Genomic DNA, 18,398 nt, shown 5'->3' on the forward strand with positions numbered 1-18,398 from the left:
ATTTCCCATGGCTCCTTCTTTTAGGGAAAATGAATCATTAAACCCACTTGGGAATTAGCTACTCCAGCTTTCTCCCTTGGATGCATTTGCTAACCTGAGGGGAGTAAAGGTCTCAGGACCCAAGAGTAGATTTAAGTTTTTCCACCATCTGTGCTGAAGTGCAGCCAATGCAAATTCCACCTTCAGATCTGCACTCCGGTGCCTCCCTGTTATGTTCCATTTCACACTTGCGATCTTTAATCCTTTGAAACAGGAAAAATACACAGCTGATGGGGCATGTTTGCATGCAACTTGAAATTGACTGTTGCAGGGACATGCACTTGACTAATCAAAGGGAAAGGAGATTAGAATTAGAGCTGCATTTTAAATGGCCAAGTATCCCTAATTTTACACAGGGAATTTTGGAAGCATGCAGTTCTCTCCAAAGTTTTCAGAGATACCACTGAAAGTATTCACAAGAAGTGTGCCACAAGAAAAGGTTGGTGGGAAGGGAAAGGAAGACACTGATGGAAAATGAACAAGTATGGGTTTGGTGGTCTCCATCCAAAATAAAAGTTTTAAGATCACAGAATCACCAAGGTTGGAAGAGACCTCAAAGATCATCAAGTCCAGCCTGCAGCCTTACAAGTCACAAAGGGCACCTGCAAATGCACGGACTGATGCAAATGCTTTTATCACAGCAAGTTCCAGTGAAATGTATAAAAAGTTCTAAACACAGCTAAATAAATCAAAGAAATACAATTAATTCAGCTGACAAACTGGAAGAAACTGACAAACAGCACCTAGCTAAAGCAAGAAGAATTTGGATTAATAAAAAAATAATCTCTTACATGAAATTAAACCTGAGATCTGACACAAGGATGGTGATTTAATTTAGGAGTCAGAAGGTTAATAAGGCTGATCCCACTGGCAGAGACTTCAAATGCACATTTCAACTTTCTAAACTCTTGGCATTGTTCTAAGTATGTTTCAGGGAAGGCTCCAAAGTGAGCCAACTTACCAAGGGAACCTGTAACTGTGGAAGCCAGCATTCAGCCAGCATGTATGACTCAAAGTCATAAATTACAAGATGGTTTAGTCCAGCTGAGCAAGGAACCACTACTACAGTGAAACAGGTATGGCTTCACTGAAAACAAAAGGAAATCCCTTTCAGAATTCTCCATAGAGAATTTCAACTCACATTTAACATGGTTTCTTTTTATAGACACTGACTATGCTTAAAAAACAAACCCAAAAATCACCACTTCTGAACTTGTTCAAGGTTTTTTGGATTGCTGATAACACCAGGGATCAGAGGGAATTCAAAACCTAAGTATGCTTCAATCTGCCTCACCTACTGTGAGGAAAACCGTAGCAGCAGCTGATCTTGGATGCAGGAGCTGCACACAGGCCTGCACCAATGTGCTGAGCTCTGTGATGCTTCTCACATTGATGGGATCTTCACAACGTGATCAGTGAATCTGGACTCATGATTCTCAGTCTCTGTGGAAGCACAGATCATTACTCAGAGCTGCTTTAACTTACTTGATAACTGACAGGTTGAGCTTTCAAGCATGGGCATTTAACCATCTTATTCAGTGACTACATGTGCTTTTGAATCTGATCATCATTTTGCATACCAAGTGACCAACAGGCTGAGAGTCTTTACAAGAAGTCACAGGATGCAGGCACGTGCCATTCCCACAAGATGTTCACCAGTATGGATAGTAACACAGAAATGGAAAAAAAGCCAAACCTACAACTGTTCCAAGAATTTCCTACAGAGGAAAGCCTCAGATGAAGAAAGAGTACCCAAAGTGAAGATGTCATCACATATACAAGCCACATTTGTCCTTGACATAGTATCTGAACCTATAGCAATATTTTAGTATTACAATTCGCTTTGTTTCTCAAGCTGCACAGAAAGGTCTTTTTCTTAAAGATCTTAAAGGCCTTTTCCAACTTAATGATTCTGTGAAAGCAAAAGAAATTCACTTCAGGCATATAAAAGGAGAAAAAACCCCAAACTTTTGAGAATAAAACCAAACATTATAGAATTGTTTTTCTGGAGGATTTATTTATTTAGCAAAGCAAACAGTACACACTGAGATAACATCTGGCAATGTTTATTACAATGAAACCAAATCAATACTTCTGTCTACTACAATATCTGTCCACAAAAAAGTCATTCCTCCTGGCACCCACAAGAAATACCCAGCTATATATTCCAGTAGCCTTTGTCAGCAAAAAGGGACCTTGGCACCCTAATTCTTCTATTCTAGACCCAAGAGAAGACAAACAATTAGAGGTATCGAGACAGAAGAATGATGATGGAAAATTACAGGGAAAATTAGAGAGGGAGATGCAGCTTGCAGCACTGCAAAGAGCACACAATTTATCCCTATAGAATTTCAAAACACAACAGATCCCAGGTCTTTTTTGTTGTGCCTCGAGGAGTTTTAACTTAGGGCAATTCATTACTTTTACCAGTGAGCTACCAGGCCTGTTGTGGCAATTCAGATCTACAGCTCAAGGCAGAAATTTTGAGTTCCCATTTCCTTTCAAAAATCGTAATTCAGAAAGAAGTGATACTGAACCTTCTCACATAATTAAAAAGCCAAAAATAAATTTGTTTTGAAAGTTCCTTGCATTAGAATTTCTAAGTAAGCTCTTCCATTCTTTTATATTTTGATATCTGCCTTATTGCAGTTTTGTGCAGTGAAAGAAGTCACCAAGCATTAGCTCGCTGCTTACCGAACCTTCACTTCTGCCAGACCTAAGCATCTCTTGCAGTCTAACAGATTGATGTGCAGCAAAACACACACATTACTACTTACATATCATGAAATTAAGCAAAAAACCAACAAGCCCCACAAAACAAAAATCAACATTATTTTTCCTCCCTACATTTCTAATGGTTAGAATTTGGCTTTTGTTGAAACATGCATTTCCAAAGAAAAATGATATGCCTGATTAATGTGACTGTACATAAAAATGTACATTTGCCTCTATTTGATTTCACATTTTGCTGGCTCACTTTCAAGGCATTTCTATTTGTACAGGGCCTAGAGGTAAAATAAGACCTCCTGTGCTACATCGAATCCTGAGGCATGAGCTATGCTGAGAAGTTATTGTGGTGATATGTTACCTTTTTCCCCATAAAAACTTCTCTTTGAAAAGATAATTTGGGTTATGGTTATGAAGTGGGCAGGGGAGGGGACACAATTTGTTTTCTTCTCTACTGGTCTAGAGCTACTGGGCAGAGGAGAACACATTTTCATTTGGGTTAGTAAACTGGGCAGCCCCAGTAAGCACAGCAGCAAGAAGGATGCCATTCTAAGTGACATCAACTCCTGTAGTTTGTTTTAGGTAAGATTTGTATGGGGATCTTTTTTGTTCCATTTATTACCATTTCTTGCCCTCCACATCATCAAAATCCCACTATAAGCCAAAAGTCTTAATGACTTGGCCATTAGGAATGAACTGGGGGAGAATTCTATCGGTGCTGTATCAGCACAGTGGAGAAAGACACAAAACCCCAAACTTCCAAACCTTTAATCTGGTGAGAATCCCACTGAAGTAAGTGGAGGCCCCACTGAAAGGGCAACAATACCATTCATTTTTAACATTCATTCATTGCAGTCAATTTAGCCACATGAATTAGTGTTAGACTTGCAAACAGAATATTTGACCTAGCTTTAAGAGAGAAGAGTGAGGTTTTAAATGTGTAGAACAAACTCTACTTCTTTTTTTATATATATATATTTTAATATATTTAAATACATATAAGCCAAATACAAGCTCAGCTCTGAAAGCTCTCAACACTAAGAAAGATCAGTGTTGGACTTTGCATTGCATATCAGTGCTGAAGAGGAGTAGAAAAGCCAACCTGAGAGAGAGACTGGGAATTTTATGCCTGGTTTCAGTGCAAGCAAGAGCCCAAACCCAGTCTAGCAGAACACCAGTTTGTCTCAACTTTATACTGAATTTGTCAGTTCCTCATTGGCTCCACAAGAGAAAGAATCATTTTGTAAGATAGTATTAACACTGAGCTAAATAACATGGGAGAGGGGGATAACAGTTAACCAATAGAGTCTTATAAATGTTCACAGGAGTACTCCATACCACCTAAAGAATCTGCATCCAGTTTTAGTCCCCCCATGTAGAAAAAAAGATGTGGATAGGCTGGAAACAGTCCAGAGAATGGCCATGAGAATGATCACTTGCCATGTGAGGAAAGGCTGAGAGAACTGTATTTGTTCATCCTTGAGAAGAGAAGGCTTAGAGGAGACCATATTTCCATACAGACACATAAAGGAGGATGGAGACTCCTTTTTTACAGAGTCCCAAGGAAGAGACAAGCAGTAATGGGTACAAGTTACTCCTGGGGAGATTCCAATTGGAATCCAGAAGAAAAAAATTCACAATGAGAAGAGGTAGACATTGGAATACTCTCCCAAGGAAAGTAGTGGATTCCTCTACACTGGAGAGTTTGACATGGTGATGGGCCATCTCATTTAAAGCACACTATCACTTACAAACGCTTGACAACAGACCATCTTTGGGGGCCCTTCCAACCTGGCATTCTGTGACTTTGTAAAAATCAGGAGATTAAAACCAAAACAAACCTTCATTCAACCACTACTGTGCAAAAACATGCATATGACAACTTCTATGGCACTTTGAAATTAAAACATGAAGTCTTAGGAGGAGCAGCTGATGGAATTGGGGTTCTTTAGTCTGGAGGCTGAGGAAGTTGTAGTGAGGTGCAGGCTGGTTTCTTCTTCTGGGTATCAGGTGACAGAATAAGAGGAAATGGCCTGATATTGTGCCAGGAAAGGTTTAGGTTGGAAGTTTAGTTACTGGAAGGGTGGTGGAACATGCTTCCATGGAGGTGGTGGAGTCACTGTGCATGGAGGTTTTTAAGAAACAAGTGGACATGGTTCAATGGCCATAGTGGCATTAGGTTGACAGTTGGACTTGATGATCTTAGAGGTCTTTTCCACCTGAAAGAATTCTATGATTCTATGCAAACTAGTTGTTTCAACAGTAACAACAACAAAGATAATAATAAATAATAACAACAATTCTCTGAAGAAAGCATGATGCCATTAATCTCCTACTGTAAATCCTTTTCACCTACATCAGCTAAAGAAAGTCTGATGCTTCTGCCTGTACCTCAGGTTTCACATGGTGGCAGACAGGGTAGTCAGTAGCTGGAAAGGTGGGAACTGATATCTATATATACAAATATACCAAGTGTACCATAACTTACTTTAGGTAATGGGGCAGGTCTAGCAAGACCATCCTGGCTCCACAGAAAGGAATATAGAAGAATCTCACTAACTTTCCTGGGGCCAGGATTTCACTCTCTGTAAAAGAAGTTATCAGTAAATGGCTGCACTCCATACAGAAATGGTGTGCAGAGTTCTGGCAGGGGTTGCAGGTGATACTGTGTGTGCACCACCTCTCTGGGCACTATGTATAAAATCTACTTTGTCACAGTGCTCACCCACAGCCCAGAATTTCACTGAGTTCAACAGCCTTAAGCTGCCAGCTCTGGGAAGCAGCAGAGGGGAGTTAACAGGCAAGGTCCTATCCTGTTTGCATAGTGAGATGAAGTACTGGTAGCAGTAGAAATAAGGCTCTGCTTCACACCATGGATATTTGGGCTTCCTACCATCTCAACAGAGAAAGCCTTTTACCCTTTCTAGACTTCCACCATTGCAAGCATGATTAATCACAATGTAGCTTTAACAATTAGTCCAGCATTAAGGAACATCTATTCTGCTTTAGTTTATTCCTTATATGAGGTTTCCTAGCTATAAGGAAGCTTAAAAGAATAACTACAATATGGTATAGATACATTCTAAACATTGTGACAGAGACAGTGGAAGACATTTTTAGAAATTAAATGCTTTTAAATGTAATTAAATAACAACAAAGACAATCACACAGAAAACTGTGCTTCTGACAGTCTGACAAAACAGAAACATCAGAAATGGTTTCCACAATCATAAGGCACGGGAAATCTATGCCTATCTCATGTTGCTGAAAGGCAAATTCTATAGGGGAAGAGAAAAATATATTTTAATAGCTGACAATCTCCTAACAAGCAGTATTTACATGGCACATTTAGAATTCTCTGAGACACTAAAGACTGCAGTAAGGAAAAGATCCTTTCTCTGCTTCTTACTGGTGAGAAAACCTGTCCAAGGGAGAATCTTGGAACCTTTAGCCTCTAGAGCTTCCCTTTGGTTACCTCTGGGATCACACTCCACCCAAAAAGACACTTCCTTTTGCCCTTAGTATATCCCAGGTATTGGAAAAAGACACTAACTCCAGGCTTTGAATTCCACTCACTGTCAAGCACCTAGATATAAAGCCCCTACATTTGGACCTGAGAGCAAAACGGCTTTTCTTCCTCAATTTCCTTATCTCTAAGACTTCATGTATGAGAAAGGCATGAAGTTTTGAGAAGGCCAGGAGTTCAGGGACATAGGCATTAATGTAAAAGATTTTATATTTGTTACATATTATAATCACAGCCGTGCTGTATTTCCCACCAGGCTGACAGACTAATGTTATTCTATGCCCTCATGGTCACCATATTTTTGGGTCCCTCGGCATCCTCTCTTCTGCATTCCTCAGGCTGGTGTGATGCCTCAACGGCTGGAATTTCCCTCATTGTTAACTGCATCCAGGCAAAAGCTGTCATTCACACACTAAGTCTGCCCCAAAGGGTGATCATTTTATAGTCTTTTGCTTCAGGGATCCAGTATCACTTGTTCTGGAGAAGTGACAGCCGCTCAGACATAAGAAGGTTAGTTGTGTATTAAAACAGGGCAAGAGACATGACAAAACAGATTACCCTCCTTGCTTGAAACTAATGAATGGAAAAAGAAACTGGGAAAAGATGAGAGTTCATTTGCCTCTGGCTCAGACTCTTAACGTTCAGCAGATTTTTCCTATTGATGGTCTAATCTTGCAAACTATATACACAGGAATTGTACCCTACCTAAAAGAACTAAGACTGCAGGATCATGACCCAAACTGATTCATATTCGGAGAGGACACGCAGCGCTCCTGGCACACAACTGCTATCATTGCTGCTGGGAAATACATAGCAGCAGAACCTTTTCAAGGAATTAGCTAAGAATGGCAAGATTCTCCATTACTTATTGCCAGTCTTGAAAGAGGTAACACGCTTCCATTTAACCAAAGATTTTAATTATTCAAAATTGGCTTGAGAACATTACATGAACCAGAAGGGAACTTTTAAGAAGACACTATGAAGACAACTCAAAGGAAAAAATCCACCAGGGAAAGCAATGGATTAAAATGTTAATGTAAGTTGTGACTCAGAGGTGCCGTCAGTTATTACTGATACCAAACCATCTTTTTACAGTGAGGGTGGTGAGACACTGGAACAGGTTAACAGGTTGTCCCAGGAGCTCATGGATGCCCCTGGTGATGTTCAAGGCCAGGCTGGACGGGGCCTTGCACAACCTGATCTAGTGGAAGGTGTCCCTGCCCATGGCAGGGAGCTTTGAACTAGATGATACTTAAGGTCCTTTCCAACCCAAACCATTCTATGATCTTATGAAGCCAAATACTTTTCCAACAGCCTTTAATAGCACCGACCAGTCTGCCAAGCACTCAGTATCTCCGTTTCAATTATGCTGGTGCCTGCTCTTGCAGGCTGTTAAAGGAGAGTGGTATAAATAGGAGAAGGAAGCAAGGAAAAAGAACTAGGTCCTTCTAAAATGAAAGGATTAATAGAAGAAAAGATGCTGGAGGAATTCTTTTCTCCTGAGGAAACAGAGAGAGGACTTTTAAAATACATATTTGAAGGAGAGTGTTCCCTGCGAGACTTCTGACGGCCTTGCAGAGCATGCACTGGCAACAAAGCCACAGACATGTCAGCAGCAGAGCTCTGTAGAGGTTTTCTTTCAATAAATAAATAAATAAATAAAGAGTCTGATCTCTCTCAAGTGAGGGGAAACTTGAAAACAACAGACCAGTTTTGACACAACTGAGATTAAAATCTTTCCTAATCTATTATCTAGACGCAGAAGCAAAGACGGGAAGGAGGGCGATAAGAACAAACAGATCCTCTATAGTAAAACTCAGAGCTAGACCACTTACACTAATGAAGAAAACAGAGCAGGAATTTTGGGTAACTTATATTCATCAGATAGGCCTACATCAGAATCTGGAATTTGAAATGATGAGAGTGCTCTCAGGGATGCTGATGTAAATATAGAATAACCACAATGTCTTTCTGTGGAGTCCTTCCCATCATAGCCTGTTTTAGCTGAAGAATTGTGTCCATTTCTGGGCCTCTCAATGTAAAAAGGACATTGAGACTCTTAAGCATGTCCAGAGAAGGGCAACAAGGCTGGTCAGAGGTCTCAAGCATAAGCCCTGTGAGGAGAGGCTGAGGGAGCTGGGATTGTTTAGCCTGGAGAAGAGGAGGCTCAAGGGAGACCTTATTGCTCTCTACAACTACCTGAAGGGAGGTTGTAGCCAAGTGGGGGTTGGTCTCTTCTCCCAGGCAACAGGCACCAGAACAAGAGGACACAGTCTCAAGCTGCACCAGGGGAAGTTTAGGCTTGTGGTGAGGAGAAAGTTCTTCACAGAAAGAGTAATTTGCCATAGGAATGTGCTGCTCAGGGAGGTGGTGGAGTCACCATCCCTGGAAGTGTTCAAGAAGACATTGGACATGGCACTTGATGCCATGGTGTAGTAGTCATGAGGTCTGTGGTGACAGGTTGAACTTGATAATCTTTGAGGTCTTTTCCAACCTTATTGATTCGTTTTGGATAAGACAAAATAAGAGTACCAAGGTTTGGAAAAGACCAGGTCTGTATGGTATTTTTTCCCTTTTGTACCTTATCTAGCATCACCTCTTGTCTAAGATAACTTTCTTTGCTGAATAATATTTACTCTTACGTCTTGGAGTAGATCAGCAAATGCTTTGATAAATGGAGTGAAAGGTTTTCCACTTTCACTGTAACATCTGCAGGTGCTGAAATACTGAAGTGTTTTACAACTTTCCAAAGCAGGACTACTCAGGGAAACAATGATAATATCCCTGTGCCTTGTTAATATGAGTGAATCACAACCCATATTCCTATTTGTAATAAAGCAACCACACACTAGAGAGCCATTTTCCTATCTTCATCTATTGTGGCCACTACTCTGCAGAAACAAGAGCTCCTGCCTTATGAAAAAGGTCAAGATTCTACCCATTTGTACACTACAACTGATGCTTTTAACATAGAAACCTACAGCAAGGAAAAAGAAAAGGGAAAAAAAAGGTGCCATACAACCTCTCTCTGTCCCCCAAACCCCAAACTTTAAACATTTGCAAGAACACCGAAAAACCCAAACGAAAAAAAAAAAAAAAAAACCATGAGATTTAATCAATAATAATTTCCAAGTCTGGTTGTTTGGTTGGTTGGTTTGTGGTTGTATTTTTTTTGGGGGGGAGTGGGTGTGGTTTGTTTGTTGGTTGGGTTTTTTTGTGCCAAGCTGTGCATGTGACTGATTAAAAGCAACAAAATTTTCAAGCTGGCCAACTGAATAGAATAGAATAAACAAGCTTGGAAGAGACCTTCGAGGTCATCACGTCCAACCTATCATTCAACACCACCTAATCAACTAAACCATGCAATCAAGCACCCTATCAAGTCTCCTCCTGAACACCTCCAGTGACGGTGACTCCACCACCTCCCCAGGCATCACATTCCAATTGGCAATCATTCTCTATGAGTAGAATTTCTTCCTAACCTCCAGCCTAAACCTCCCCTGGTGCAGCCTGAGCCTGTGTCCTCTTGTTCTGGTGCTGCTTGCCTGGGAGAAAAGACCAACCTCCGCCTGTCTACAACCTCCCTTCAGGTAGTTGTAGAGAGCAATAAGGTCTCCCCTGAGCCTTCTCTTCTGCAGGCTAAGCAACCCCAGCTCCCTCAGCCTCTCCTCATAGGGCTTGTGTTCCAAACCCCTCACCAACTTTGTTGCACTTCTCTGGACATGTTCCAGCAATTCATCATCTTTCCTAAACTGAGGGGCCCAGAACTGGACACAGGACTCAACGTGTGCCCTAACCAGTGCAGTGTACAGGGGCAGAATGACCTCCCTGCTCCTGCTGGCCACACTGTTCCTGATAGAGCCCAGGATGCCATTGGCCCTCTTGGCTGCCTGGGCATACTGCAGGCTCATGTTCAGCCTACCATCAACCAGCAACCCCAGGTCCCTCTCTGCCTGGCCGCTCTCCAGCCACTCAGACCCCAGCCAGTAGCACTGCATGGGGTTGCTGTGGCCAATGTGCAGAACCCGGCACTTGGATGTGTTAAAGCTCTAGCTGCATTTAGAGATTTGCAGCTTCAGTCAGTGAAAACACCTTTTAAGGATGTTTATATGAAAATTCAGAAAACAGATAATCACAACACTCCCTATCTCCTGAGGCATTTACCTTTCTGTAGCAGGCTTTACTCCAGCCTCCGTTACATATTTGCTCAAACCTATTCACAGCTTACAATAATGTCCATGACCTGTGTCAGAGGCCTTTGTCGCAGGCGATACCTGGAGTATCTCCATTCAACCAAACTGTAAGAACTGGTAACTGAAACAATCAGCATTTGTGCACTGACTTGAAAGAAACCATGCAGGCTCATGGTGGTTGAAAAAAAAATCTGCCCTTTGGTGGCTATACAACTCCCTCCCCCGCCCTTCCCTGAAAAAAAAAAACAAGGGTCAAAGCAAAAATGCTGGCAGCCCAGTGAAATCTTTGAAGGGACATTATGATTGCAGCTATGAGAGGATGGAAAAATTAGAACCCTGGGGATCTTTCAGGAACATTAAGCTTTATTAATCAGGAATGTATTAGCCACATACCAACATTCCCAAACGGTACGCTGAATCACAGAAATGTCAGGCAGCAACAGAAGCCATCCAGGCTGGTCTTTTACCTTATGGCAAGTTCTAGCATGCCCTGAGAGATGGATTTCCAAGCTGTTCCTCAGAAAAAAGAATTCTCCCCTGCTCCCACAGTACCTAGAGGTTGTTCATCCCAGCACTTTACAACCAATGCAGTCTGAACGCGGTTCTTAATATGCAACTTGGTGATTTTCACTGCTCGTTGAACTGATTTCTTTGGGTCTTTCTCCCAGTGGATATGAAGAACAATTAATCACTATGCTCCTGATGATAACTTTTCACTCACTAGATTATTTTTTATATATATGTTCTCCTTAAAATACAACTAAAGCAACACTTTCAGTAGTGTATAAGGGCATGTAGGGTTCTATGCACCCTCTTGCCCCTGTACCAGTAAAAACTTTTGAGGAATCAGAAACTTGTTGATGGTTAACACTTGGACAATTTCTGCCCTGACAAATATTTTTGACCTCTCCACATTTCCACTGGGGTTCTACAGGTAGAAATCAGGGCAGAATTTATCCCTATGAGCTTATGGATTAATGCCTTGGTATAGGAAGGGGAAAAGGCAAAACTAATTCTCTTTGTTACTGATAACACAATTCCTCGGTGACAGTCAGCCCCAAGACATTGATCTTTGCTCAAAGGAAGCACACTTCCATACTTAATATCACATCTGTACACTTTTCTCCAGCATAGCTTCTACACTCCACTGTCCTCTGCATCAAAAAGAAATGGTTTAACACACTGTTGAGGGGGTTGTATTTTGTCAGAGGAACAGGAGCTTGGGAATTTGCAGGGCTCAACAAAGCCCACATTTGGAATGCAATAGTGGGTAAACCAGCAAGTTACAGAAGGACACATCTTCTCCAGCACAGCTTCTACAAACCAATATCTTCTGCATTATAAAAATAAAACACTTGGCTTAACACACTGTTGAGGGTTTATAATTTGTCAGAGGAACAGGAACCTGAAATCTGTAGGGCTCCACAGAGCCCATCTTAGGCATGCAATTCTAGGTAAAGCAGCAAGTTACAAAAGAGATCCCATATCCATCAGGAACAGCAAAAGCATTCCTGAGCTGTAAAAAACACAGTAGGGTTACTTGTTTCTTACTTAAAACCTCTTCCTTCATTTAAAAGCACCACTGTGATGGACGAAGCCCTCCTCAGCCCTGACATCCTGACGCTACATATGCAGCATGCACTCTGGGGATGCCAGCTTACTGTGTCACATTGACTTGGGTTCTGCCTGTTCTTTTCCTTATGCCTGCAAGCTCAATTGAACTTATGAAAATTCAAACTGTCTTCTGTCTGTTTCATACATCATCAGCAAACAATCACTAGACAAAATGAATTTGCTCTCTGTAATTTGGAGGCTACACAAAAGTCTCTGCTGTATAATACAGAAACAAAAATGGGCGAGGATAAAGTTTGGTATGCAAGGTTAATACAGCATGGAGGAAAGTAGCAGAGAAACAGATGGAGAACAAACACCAACAATAAAATACTCAGCAGTGGGGAGAGTGACATGAGAAATACTTCTGTAAATTGGAGTTGGCCTTGATACCTTTGAGTGATGGAATCAAACAAAGGCATAAGTGAGTTGTGAAAGATCAACCCCATGAGTGGCTGTATCTCCATCCCTTGTGAATTGTCTACACAATACACTTATTAATGTAACAATGGTTACTATTTCTCCTCTAAGAGCTTTGCAAACACAAACTCAGTAACGTTCACAGGGTTGAATCAGTTCGAACCAGCCTGAAAAAGTAATCTGCTGAACGCAGCACAATGAGGTTAAATCACTTGTCCAATGCTACTGTATGAGCCAGCATTTGTTAAGATCAGAGTACTGGATATCTTGGTCAGTAATCAGACCACAGGGCTGCATAAGGCTGAAACCTTGACAAACCTCTCTTTTTAAACGTGTTGCATGCTCTTTGTTTGCCTTAGCCAGTGGCAATGTAGCTAAAAAACATTGCTCTGAAAGCACATCCACCAAGACTCTTGTACAGGTTTCAGACTGTGCATACAGAATCTTTTTTTCTTCCACATAATGTGCTGTCATTGTCTTGTGCCAAAAATCAAGCAAGTGCTGAGGTAACTCCTCCTCCTTCATTTCATCCTATTTGGGGTTAGTTGCAAACAGAGTATTTAACTACATCCTTGAAGTCAAGTATCTGAATAGTCCTATGGACCTCATGTGATCTACTTGCCTATCAACCCACACGACTTTAGCACATGGCAAAACATGGCCAGAGAGCCCAAGGTAGCAAGAATGCAGCTAACAAACCTTTCCTATCAGGAGTATGCCTGCACCACATTTAAAAGGCTGTGGTTTTATGCAGCTGCCTGGCAGATGTTCACGTGTTGCAAATCTGTTTTCTTCTAATGTCACCTATCAAATCAAGCATATTTAATAGCAGCCAAAAATTTGGCCCAAATTATATTAATCAATTGCTTTAGGGACATCCCTACCCCAAAGCAAGTTTTCCACCCTTCAGTCAAAGAAATCCAATTCAAAAACCCCAGAAAACTACTAGAGCCTGGCTTTCCATTGCTCCTTGCTGTTTTTAGGTTAATACAGGAAAACCATACTGAGAAGTTCACTTTATTAAAGATCTTATAATTAGAGACATTTGATTCCAGCAAACATACACAGTAAACAAAGGAAATTCTTAAAAGATACTTTCCTCTATAAAGAAGGTGCTCCTGTTGTTTTTTTATTGTGCCAAGTTAGCAGTTACAAGAACACAAGGTATAGCAAGAATTACATCCTCATTTTACAGCACACATGTGCAGTTCCCCCACTCTGCTCTTTTGTATTCCAGAGACAGGCTGTATGCCAAGGCCACAGAACTCAGGAACAGCTAGACGTTTACAAGTGAGGTGTTTTATTCTTTCCAAATCAAGTGACACAAGAAAGCCAAACTTGGGACCTTTACTTCATAGAATGGAAAGAAGAACTGGGCACAACAGAACATAGTAGTTGTGATCCCCCATTCAATTCTCAGTTTAATCACTGATTTACTCTAACTTTGAGCAAGCTGGTCAACATCTTTGCCTTTAAGTGCCTGCCACCCTCGATGAAAAAAGACCCTCAAAACACAAGTTTCCTGCACACAAGTTTCACACTTGTGTATTTATTTCCCCTTCAAAGCCTAGAGTCTCATATAACTAAAAGAAAGCCTATTCCAGCCAGCTCTGATCATCAGGCCCATATACTACTACCAAGTATTTTGCCTTAAGGCTGTCCAGGCAGGACTTGCTGACCATCTGGATCCTAAGAATTAAAAGAACTTGCTTTATTTCACTCCTCACTCTGCTGCTGCATTTTTGGAAAGAGAATTACTTCTGCTTTCCAACAAAAAAATTCTCCTGGTTGTTCACACAAAATTGCAAGACAACTTTGAAATTCTGTACTCACAGATTTAGAAGTGTTCCCTCATTTTTCCCTCCACACCTCCCTTTAGATTGCTGCTGTCTCCAGGAAATCCACAAATGGTTTCAACTCCCCTCACCAGTGTAACTGCAAGGTTAGCCTCCGGTGGCCGGAGAAGTTGCTCATATTCAGGAATGATGAGCAGAAAATGTTAAACACCATTCAGTGGCCACAGCCTGCAGTTAATACACAATATTTAAACAACACAATGGCATGGCCCTTGCCAGTAATGTAACAACACAATGGAGTAGAGCCAGAATGGCACAATCTGCCTGCCTGAGTCATGCTTGGCGCTCCGTGCTGGAAGGGGCATGCATTAGCTGCCCACAGTGTACTGTACCCTTCAGCTAGTTTAAAATAAATCATTAAAATACAATTTAAAAAAGGGGAGGGGGAGAAAGAAAAACCCTATGTAATAGTTAAAATAGTTTAATACCAAAGCACAAAAGTACCACTTTGGAAGAAGGCTCTGGATTTCATTCCAGACTGCACATTTTCATCTTGAAGAAGAAACTGACTTTGCACTGTAATAATCCACAGCTTTGCACTGTCCAACTAAAAACCTTTTTTGTTTTTCCCCCCTGCTATCTACAAGATCCTGGATTTGTATTCATATATGATTTCACTACATTCAGAGTATCTGAATCTACTGTATTTTCCAGTCCTCTTTTGTGTGCCTGTTGTTCAGCCACTGAAGTTCCAAATATTAATTACTGCCCCAAATGCATTTGATAAACAGATTCTAAATAAGGGTAGATCAGACTGATGTACAACCTGACTTGTGTTTATGGAATAACTATGCTGCTATAAAGAGACTCCTTTCTTGCTGAGAGGAGTAAAATGTTATTTTGACTGTTCTGTTGTGTCACAGCAAAGATGAATTACGCCTTCATCTGCACCCCAAAGCAGCTGAAGCCCCCTGTGATGTCATCAGGAAGGGGTTTTTGTGTGTGTGGTATTGCATTTTTTTTCTTTTCTCTTATAAAGGACAAGAATTTGTTATGACATCAGGAAAAGAGAATAAAGTATATTTTATGCTATAAGGAATCTTCTGCTACTTTCTGTTATCTCTGCACCAAAGTGCAGAAATCCTCACTGACAAAGCGACAGGAACAGTAAAGTCAACAAACAGAGAGATGTACACTCTTAATCATATTCAAAACAAAGCAGGGGAAAAAAAAAAAGAATGATCTATTCAAGGGTCTGAAATTAAAGATCTGAGAGATCTAAGTTTGGTTTTAATTTTTACATAAAACATCCTTTGAACTTCTAAATCCCATTCAAGGGGACTCTGACCTTTATCCAAGACCAGCTACTGTGCGAACACTTTGGATGCAGATAGAGGAAAATACAGACAAAAGGTACTGGAAAAGCTTTTACTTACAGGAATGCAGTGCAGCTTAATCTTTTTGTTTTTAAGGTGCAGTGATTTCAGCATCTACTGTGTAACTTCAGGCAGTCTGAAAAGAAACAGGTTAAAATCTCTTTCAGTTATAATTGGTATTTCAGATTTAATTAAAAATTAAACTTTCATAATGTTTCACCATCCAAAGCAATGCATTATCAGTCAAGCGTAGCCTCTTTTTTTTTTCCCCCCTCTTTATGTTTTTTTTTTTTTTTCCCTCTTAAAAGAAGCTCTTTGCAAGGAGTTTGCAATGAAAGGAGAAAGGGGGAAAAGGCAATTCAGAGTAGCAAAATATCTTTCTTCAGCAAAAGATTTCTGAATAACTTGGAAAGAAGCCTTCTGCCACTTAATTTTAAACAATCAACCTTGTACTAATTAAACACCCCACCCCCCCCCCCCAAAAAAAAAAAAAAAGAGAAATAATAAAAAGAGGAAAAAAAAAAAAAAAGGCAGCAGCATCACAATTAAAGCAGACAGAAAAACACCATCACATACCAACAACTGTGAGGGGAAAAATGTTAATTTCAGCAAAACAAGGACATTGCTAGGACCAGAACATACGCAGCTAAAGGGAAAATATGGTTTCACATAATGCCAGCCAGCAATATTTTTTTAAGGAATTTGTTCTACAGCGTGCAGCACTTTCAGACTGTTGCATGGGGGAGCAGGGAAAGGGAAGTTTGAAAGAGAGGAAAGCTGGCTCTGAAGCGTAAAAGGCAAAAGGTGCCTCGCGCCCTTCTGTTAATGGATACTAAACAGCCACCCCGTATACAACTGCAAGGTTTCTTCCCATGTAAAATAAATGTCATTTTACTGTGCACAGCAGATGATTAAGAAGTGGTAGCAGTAGACACAGCATTTGAGCAGATGCAAAAAAAAAAATCTTCCTCCCCACCCCTCCTTTCCTTTTTCAAACTGCAGTTGGAATGACAATAAAACTCCAGGGGTTGCACCATAAATATGAGTTTAAATGTTAAGACTGGAGTTTAAAACCTGTGGTTTTAATTATATCTAATTATAAAGGCTCCAAAACCAGGAGAAATGAGAAAACAACAACAACAAAAATATTAATAATAAATTAAAACAATTCTGCAATGCGTTGTCAGGACTTGGCCTGGTAATAACAAGCCATAGAGCAATATATACAGACACAATATACCAATGATTCATTAAAGGAACAAATCAAAACTTGATTAAATTTTATTCTTAAAAGGTGACAGCAGACCTTGCCTGATTTACCCCATTCGAAGTCAAAGCTATTCTCTTCACCAGCAGCACACTAACAGAGATCTGCAAATAAATCCTGGATGCAAATCTAATACTGATTTTGAATATCCCACAGGCTGGGGGCAATTCCCAAGTGATTCTTCCCCCCGCCTCCCACCCTTCGTTCTCCTATGAGCAAAGACCCAGTACTTCAGATTCCAGTGTTACATGTGCCTTCCTAATCCATCCCCACAGATGTTAAAATGAAATGTACTATGTCAGACAATACCCTGTCACACAAACACACTTACATACCACAAATGAGAACAACCTCAGGAATGTATTTTTAGGTTTAACTTTCCCACTCTGTCAAGATGAGAGGTATTGAAAAGCAGGAGGGGAAGCAGAGAGCAGAGAAGAGGACAGCACTGACAGAATTAGTCAATCTTTTGCAGAACCAATTCTGGAGCATTGTGAATGAAGGAACAAGAACCCGTTGACAGAGACACTAGGATAATGTTGCCACAAGAGAACCTTCATAGGCTTGGATGAAATTTCTCTTGAAAGAATCATTTGAGAAACATGTTCCTTGTGCTTTAGATGTGAAGACTATCAAATACTTCTCCTTCCTTCTCCTGACTGGCATTTAGTAATACAGACAGAAGAAGAGCAGGGAAATCCATGCAAAAAATCCTAAGTCCCTCAGAACTGCCTCTGAACTTACATTTCTTTCACTTCCTTCACCTTCCAAATTCACCCTTTTTCTAACATCTTCTGAATTGTAAGGCTGGCTGGCACAGGAGGAGAGGGGTAGCAGTATTTGCAGTCCAAAGCTATTTCTTTTAATGAATGCAATGAAAAACTGACCTCAACTGAGAAAACAAAAAGCATTCACTGAGGGTGAAATGTATCCCTGTATAGAGAGCCAGCATACAGATTGCACCACTGAAGCCCTATTCTGATGACCTAAATAGGAATAAATTGGTGCATGGACTTCATCACAGTGAATTTTGTCCCCAACCCCCATTCTCTTGAGGAGAATGGGGAAGCATTTAGCCCTCTTCTATCAAAGCACAAAGCTATAGCACCTCCTTCTCATACTGAGAACCATCCTGACAACTGCTTTTTGGTGTATTCTCCTAGTAGTTTTAATCTGAAGCCCTTCCAGCTTCATGTACACTCTTCTCACTGGAAAGGAAAAGGAGGAAATGCAACCTCTAGCATTATTCTTCAAGTTAGGCACCAAGGCACAGTGCCTGAAGATAAAGTGGCCTCTCTCTTCAGGGCAGGCCTAACTGGAACATGCTACAATCCTCCCACTAAAAGAAATGGGGCTAACTGTGAGAGCACGTTCATTGGCATCTTGAAATTCAACTTCTATCATAGAACCATTAAGGTTGGAAAAGGCCTTTAAGATCACTGA

The 18,398-nt window shown here is 40.7% G+C and overlaps 1 protein-coding gene across 5 annotated transcripts in view; it reads right to left on the bottom strand.

Moving 5' to 3' along the window:
- Window positions 1-18,398, bottom strand: part of ZBTB20 (zinc finger and BTB domain containing 20) — a 554,111-nt gene that overhangs the window by 339,327 nt on the left and 196,386 nt on the right. For all 5 annotated transcript variants that reach the window (XM_054163730.1, XM_054163732.1, XM_054163729.1 and 2 more), the window contains one exon: window positions 15,749-15,824. The gene's annotated coding sequence lies outside the window, so the exon portion shown is untranslated. The remainder of the gene's footprint in view (window positions 1-15,748; window positions 15,825-18,398) is intronic.

This window comes from Dryobates pubescens, chromosome 8 (assembly GCF_014839835.1).
Source record: "Dryobates pubescens isolate bDryPub1 chromosome 8, bDryPub1.pri, whole genome shotgun sequence".
NCBI classification, from domain to species: domain Eukaryota; kingdom Metazoa; phylum Chordata; class Aves; order Piciformes; family Picidae; genus Dryobates; species Dryobates pubescens.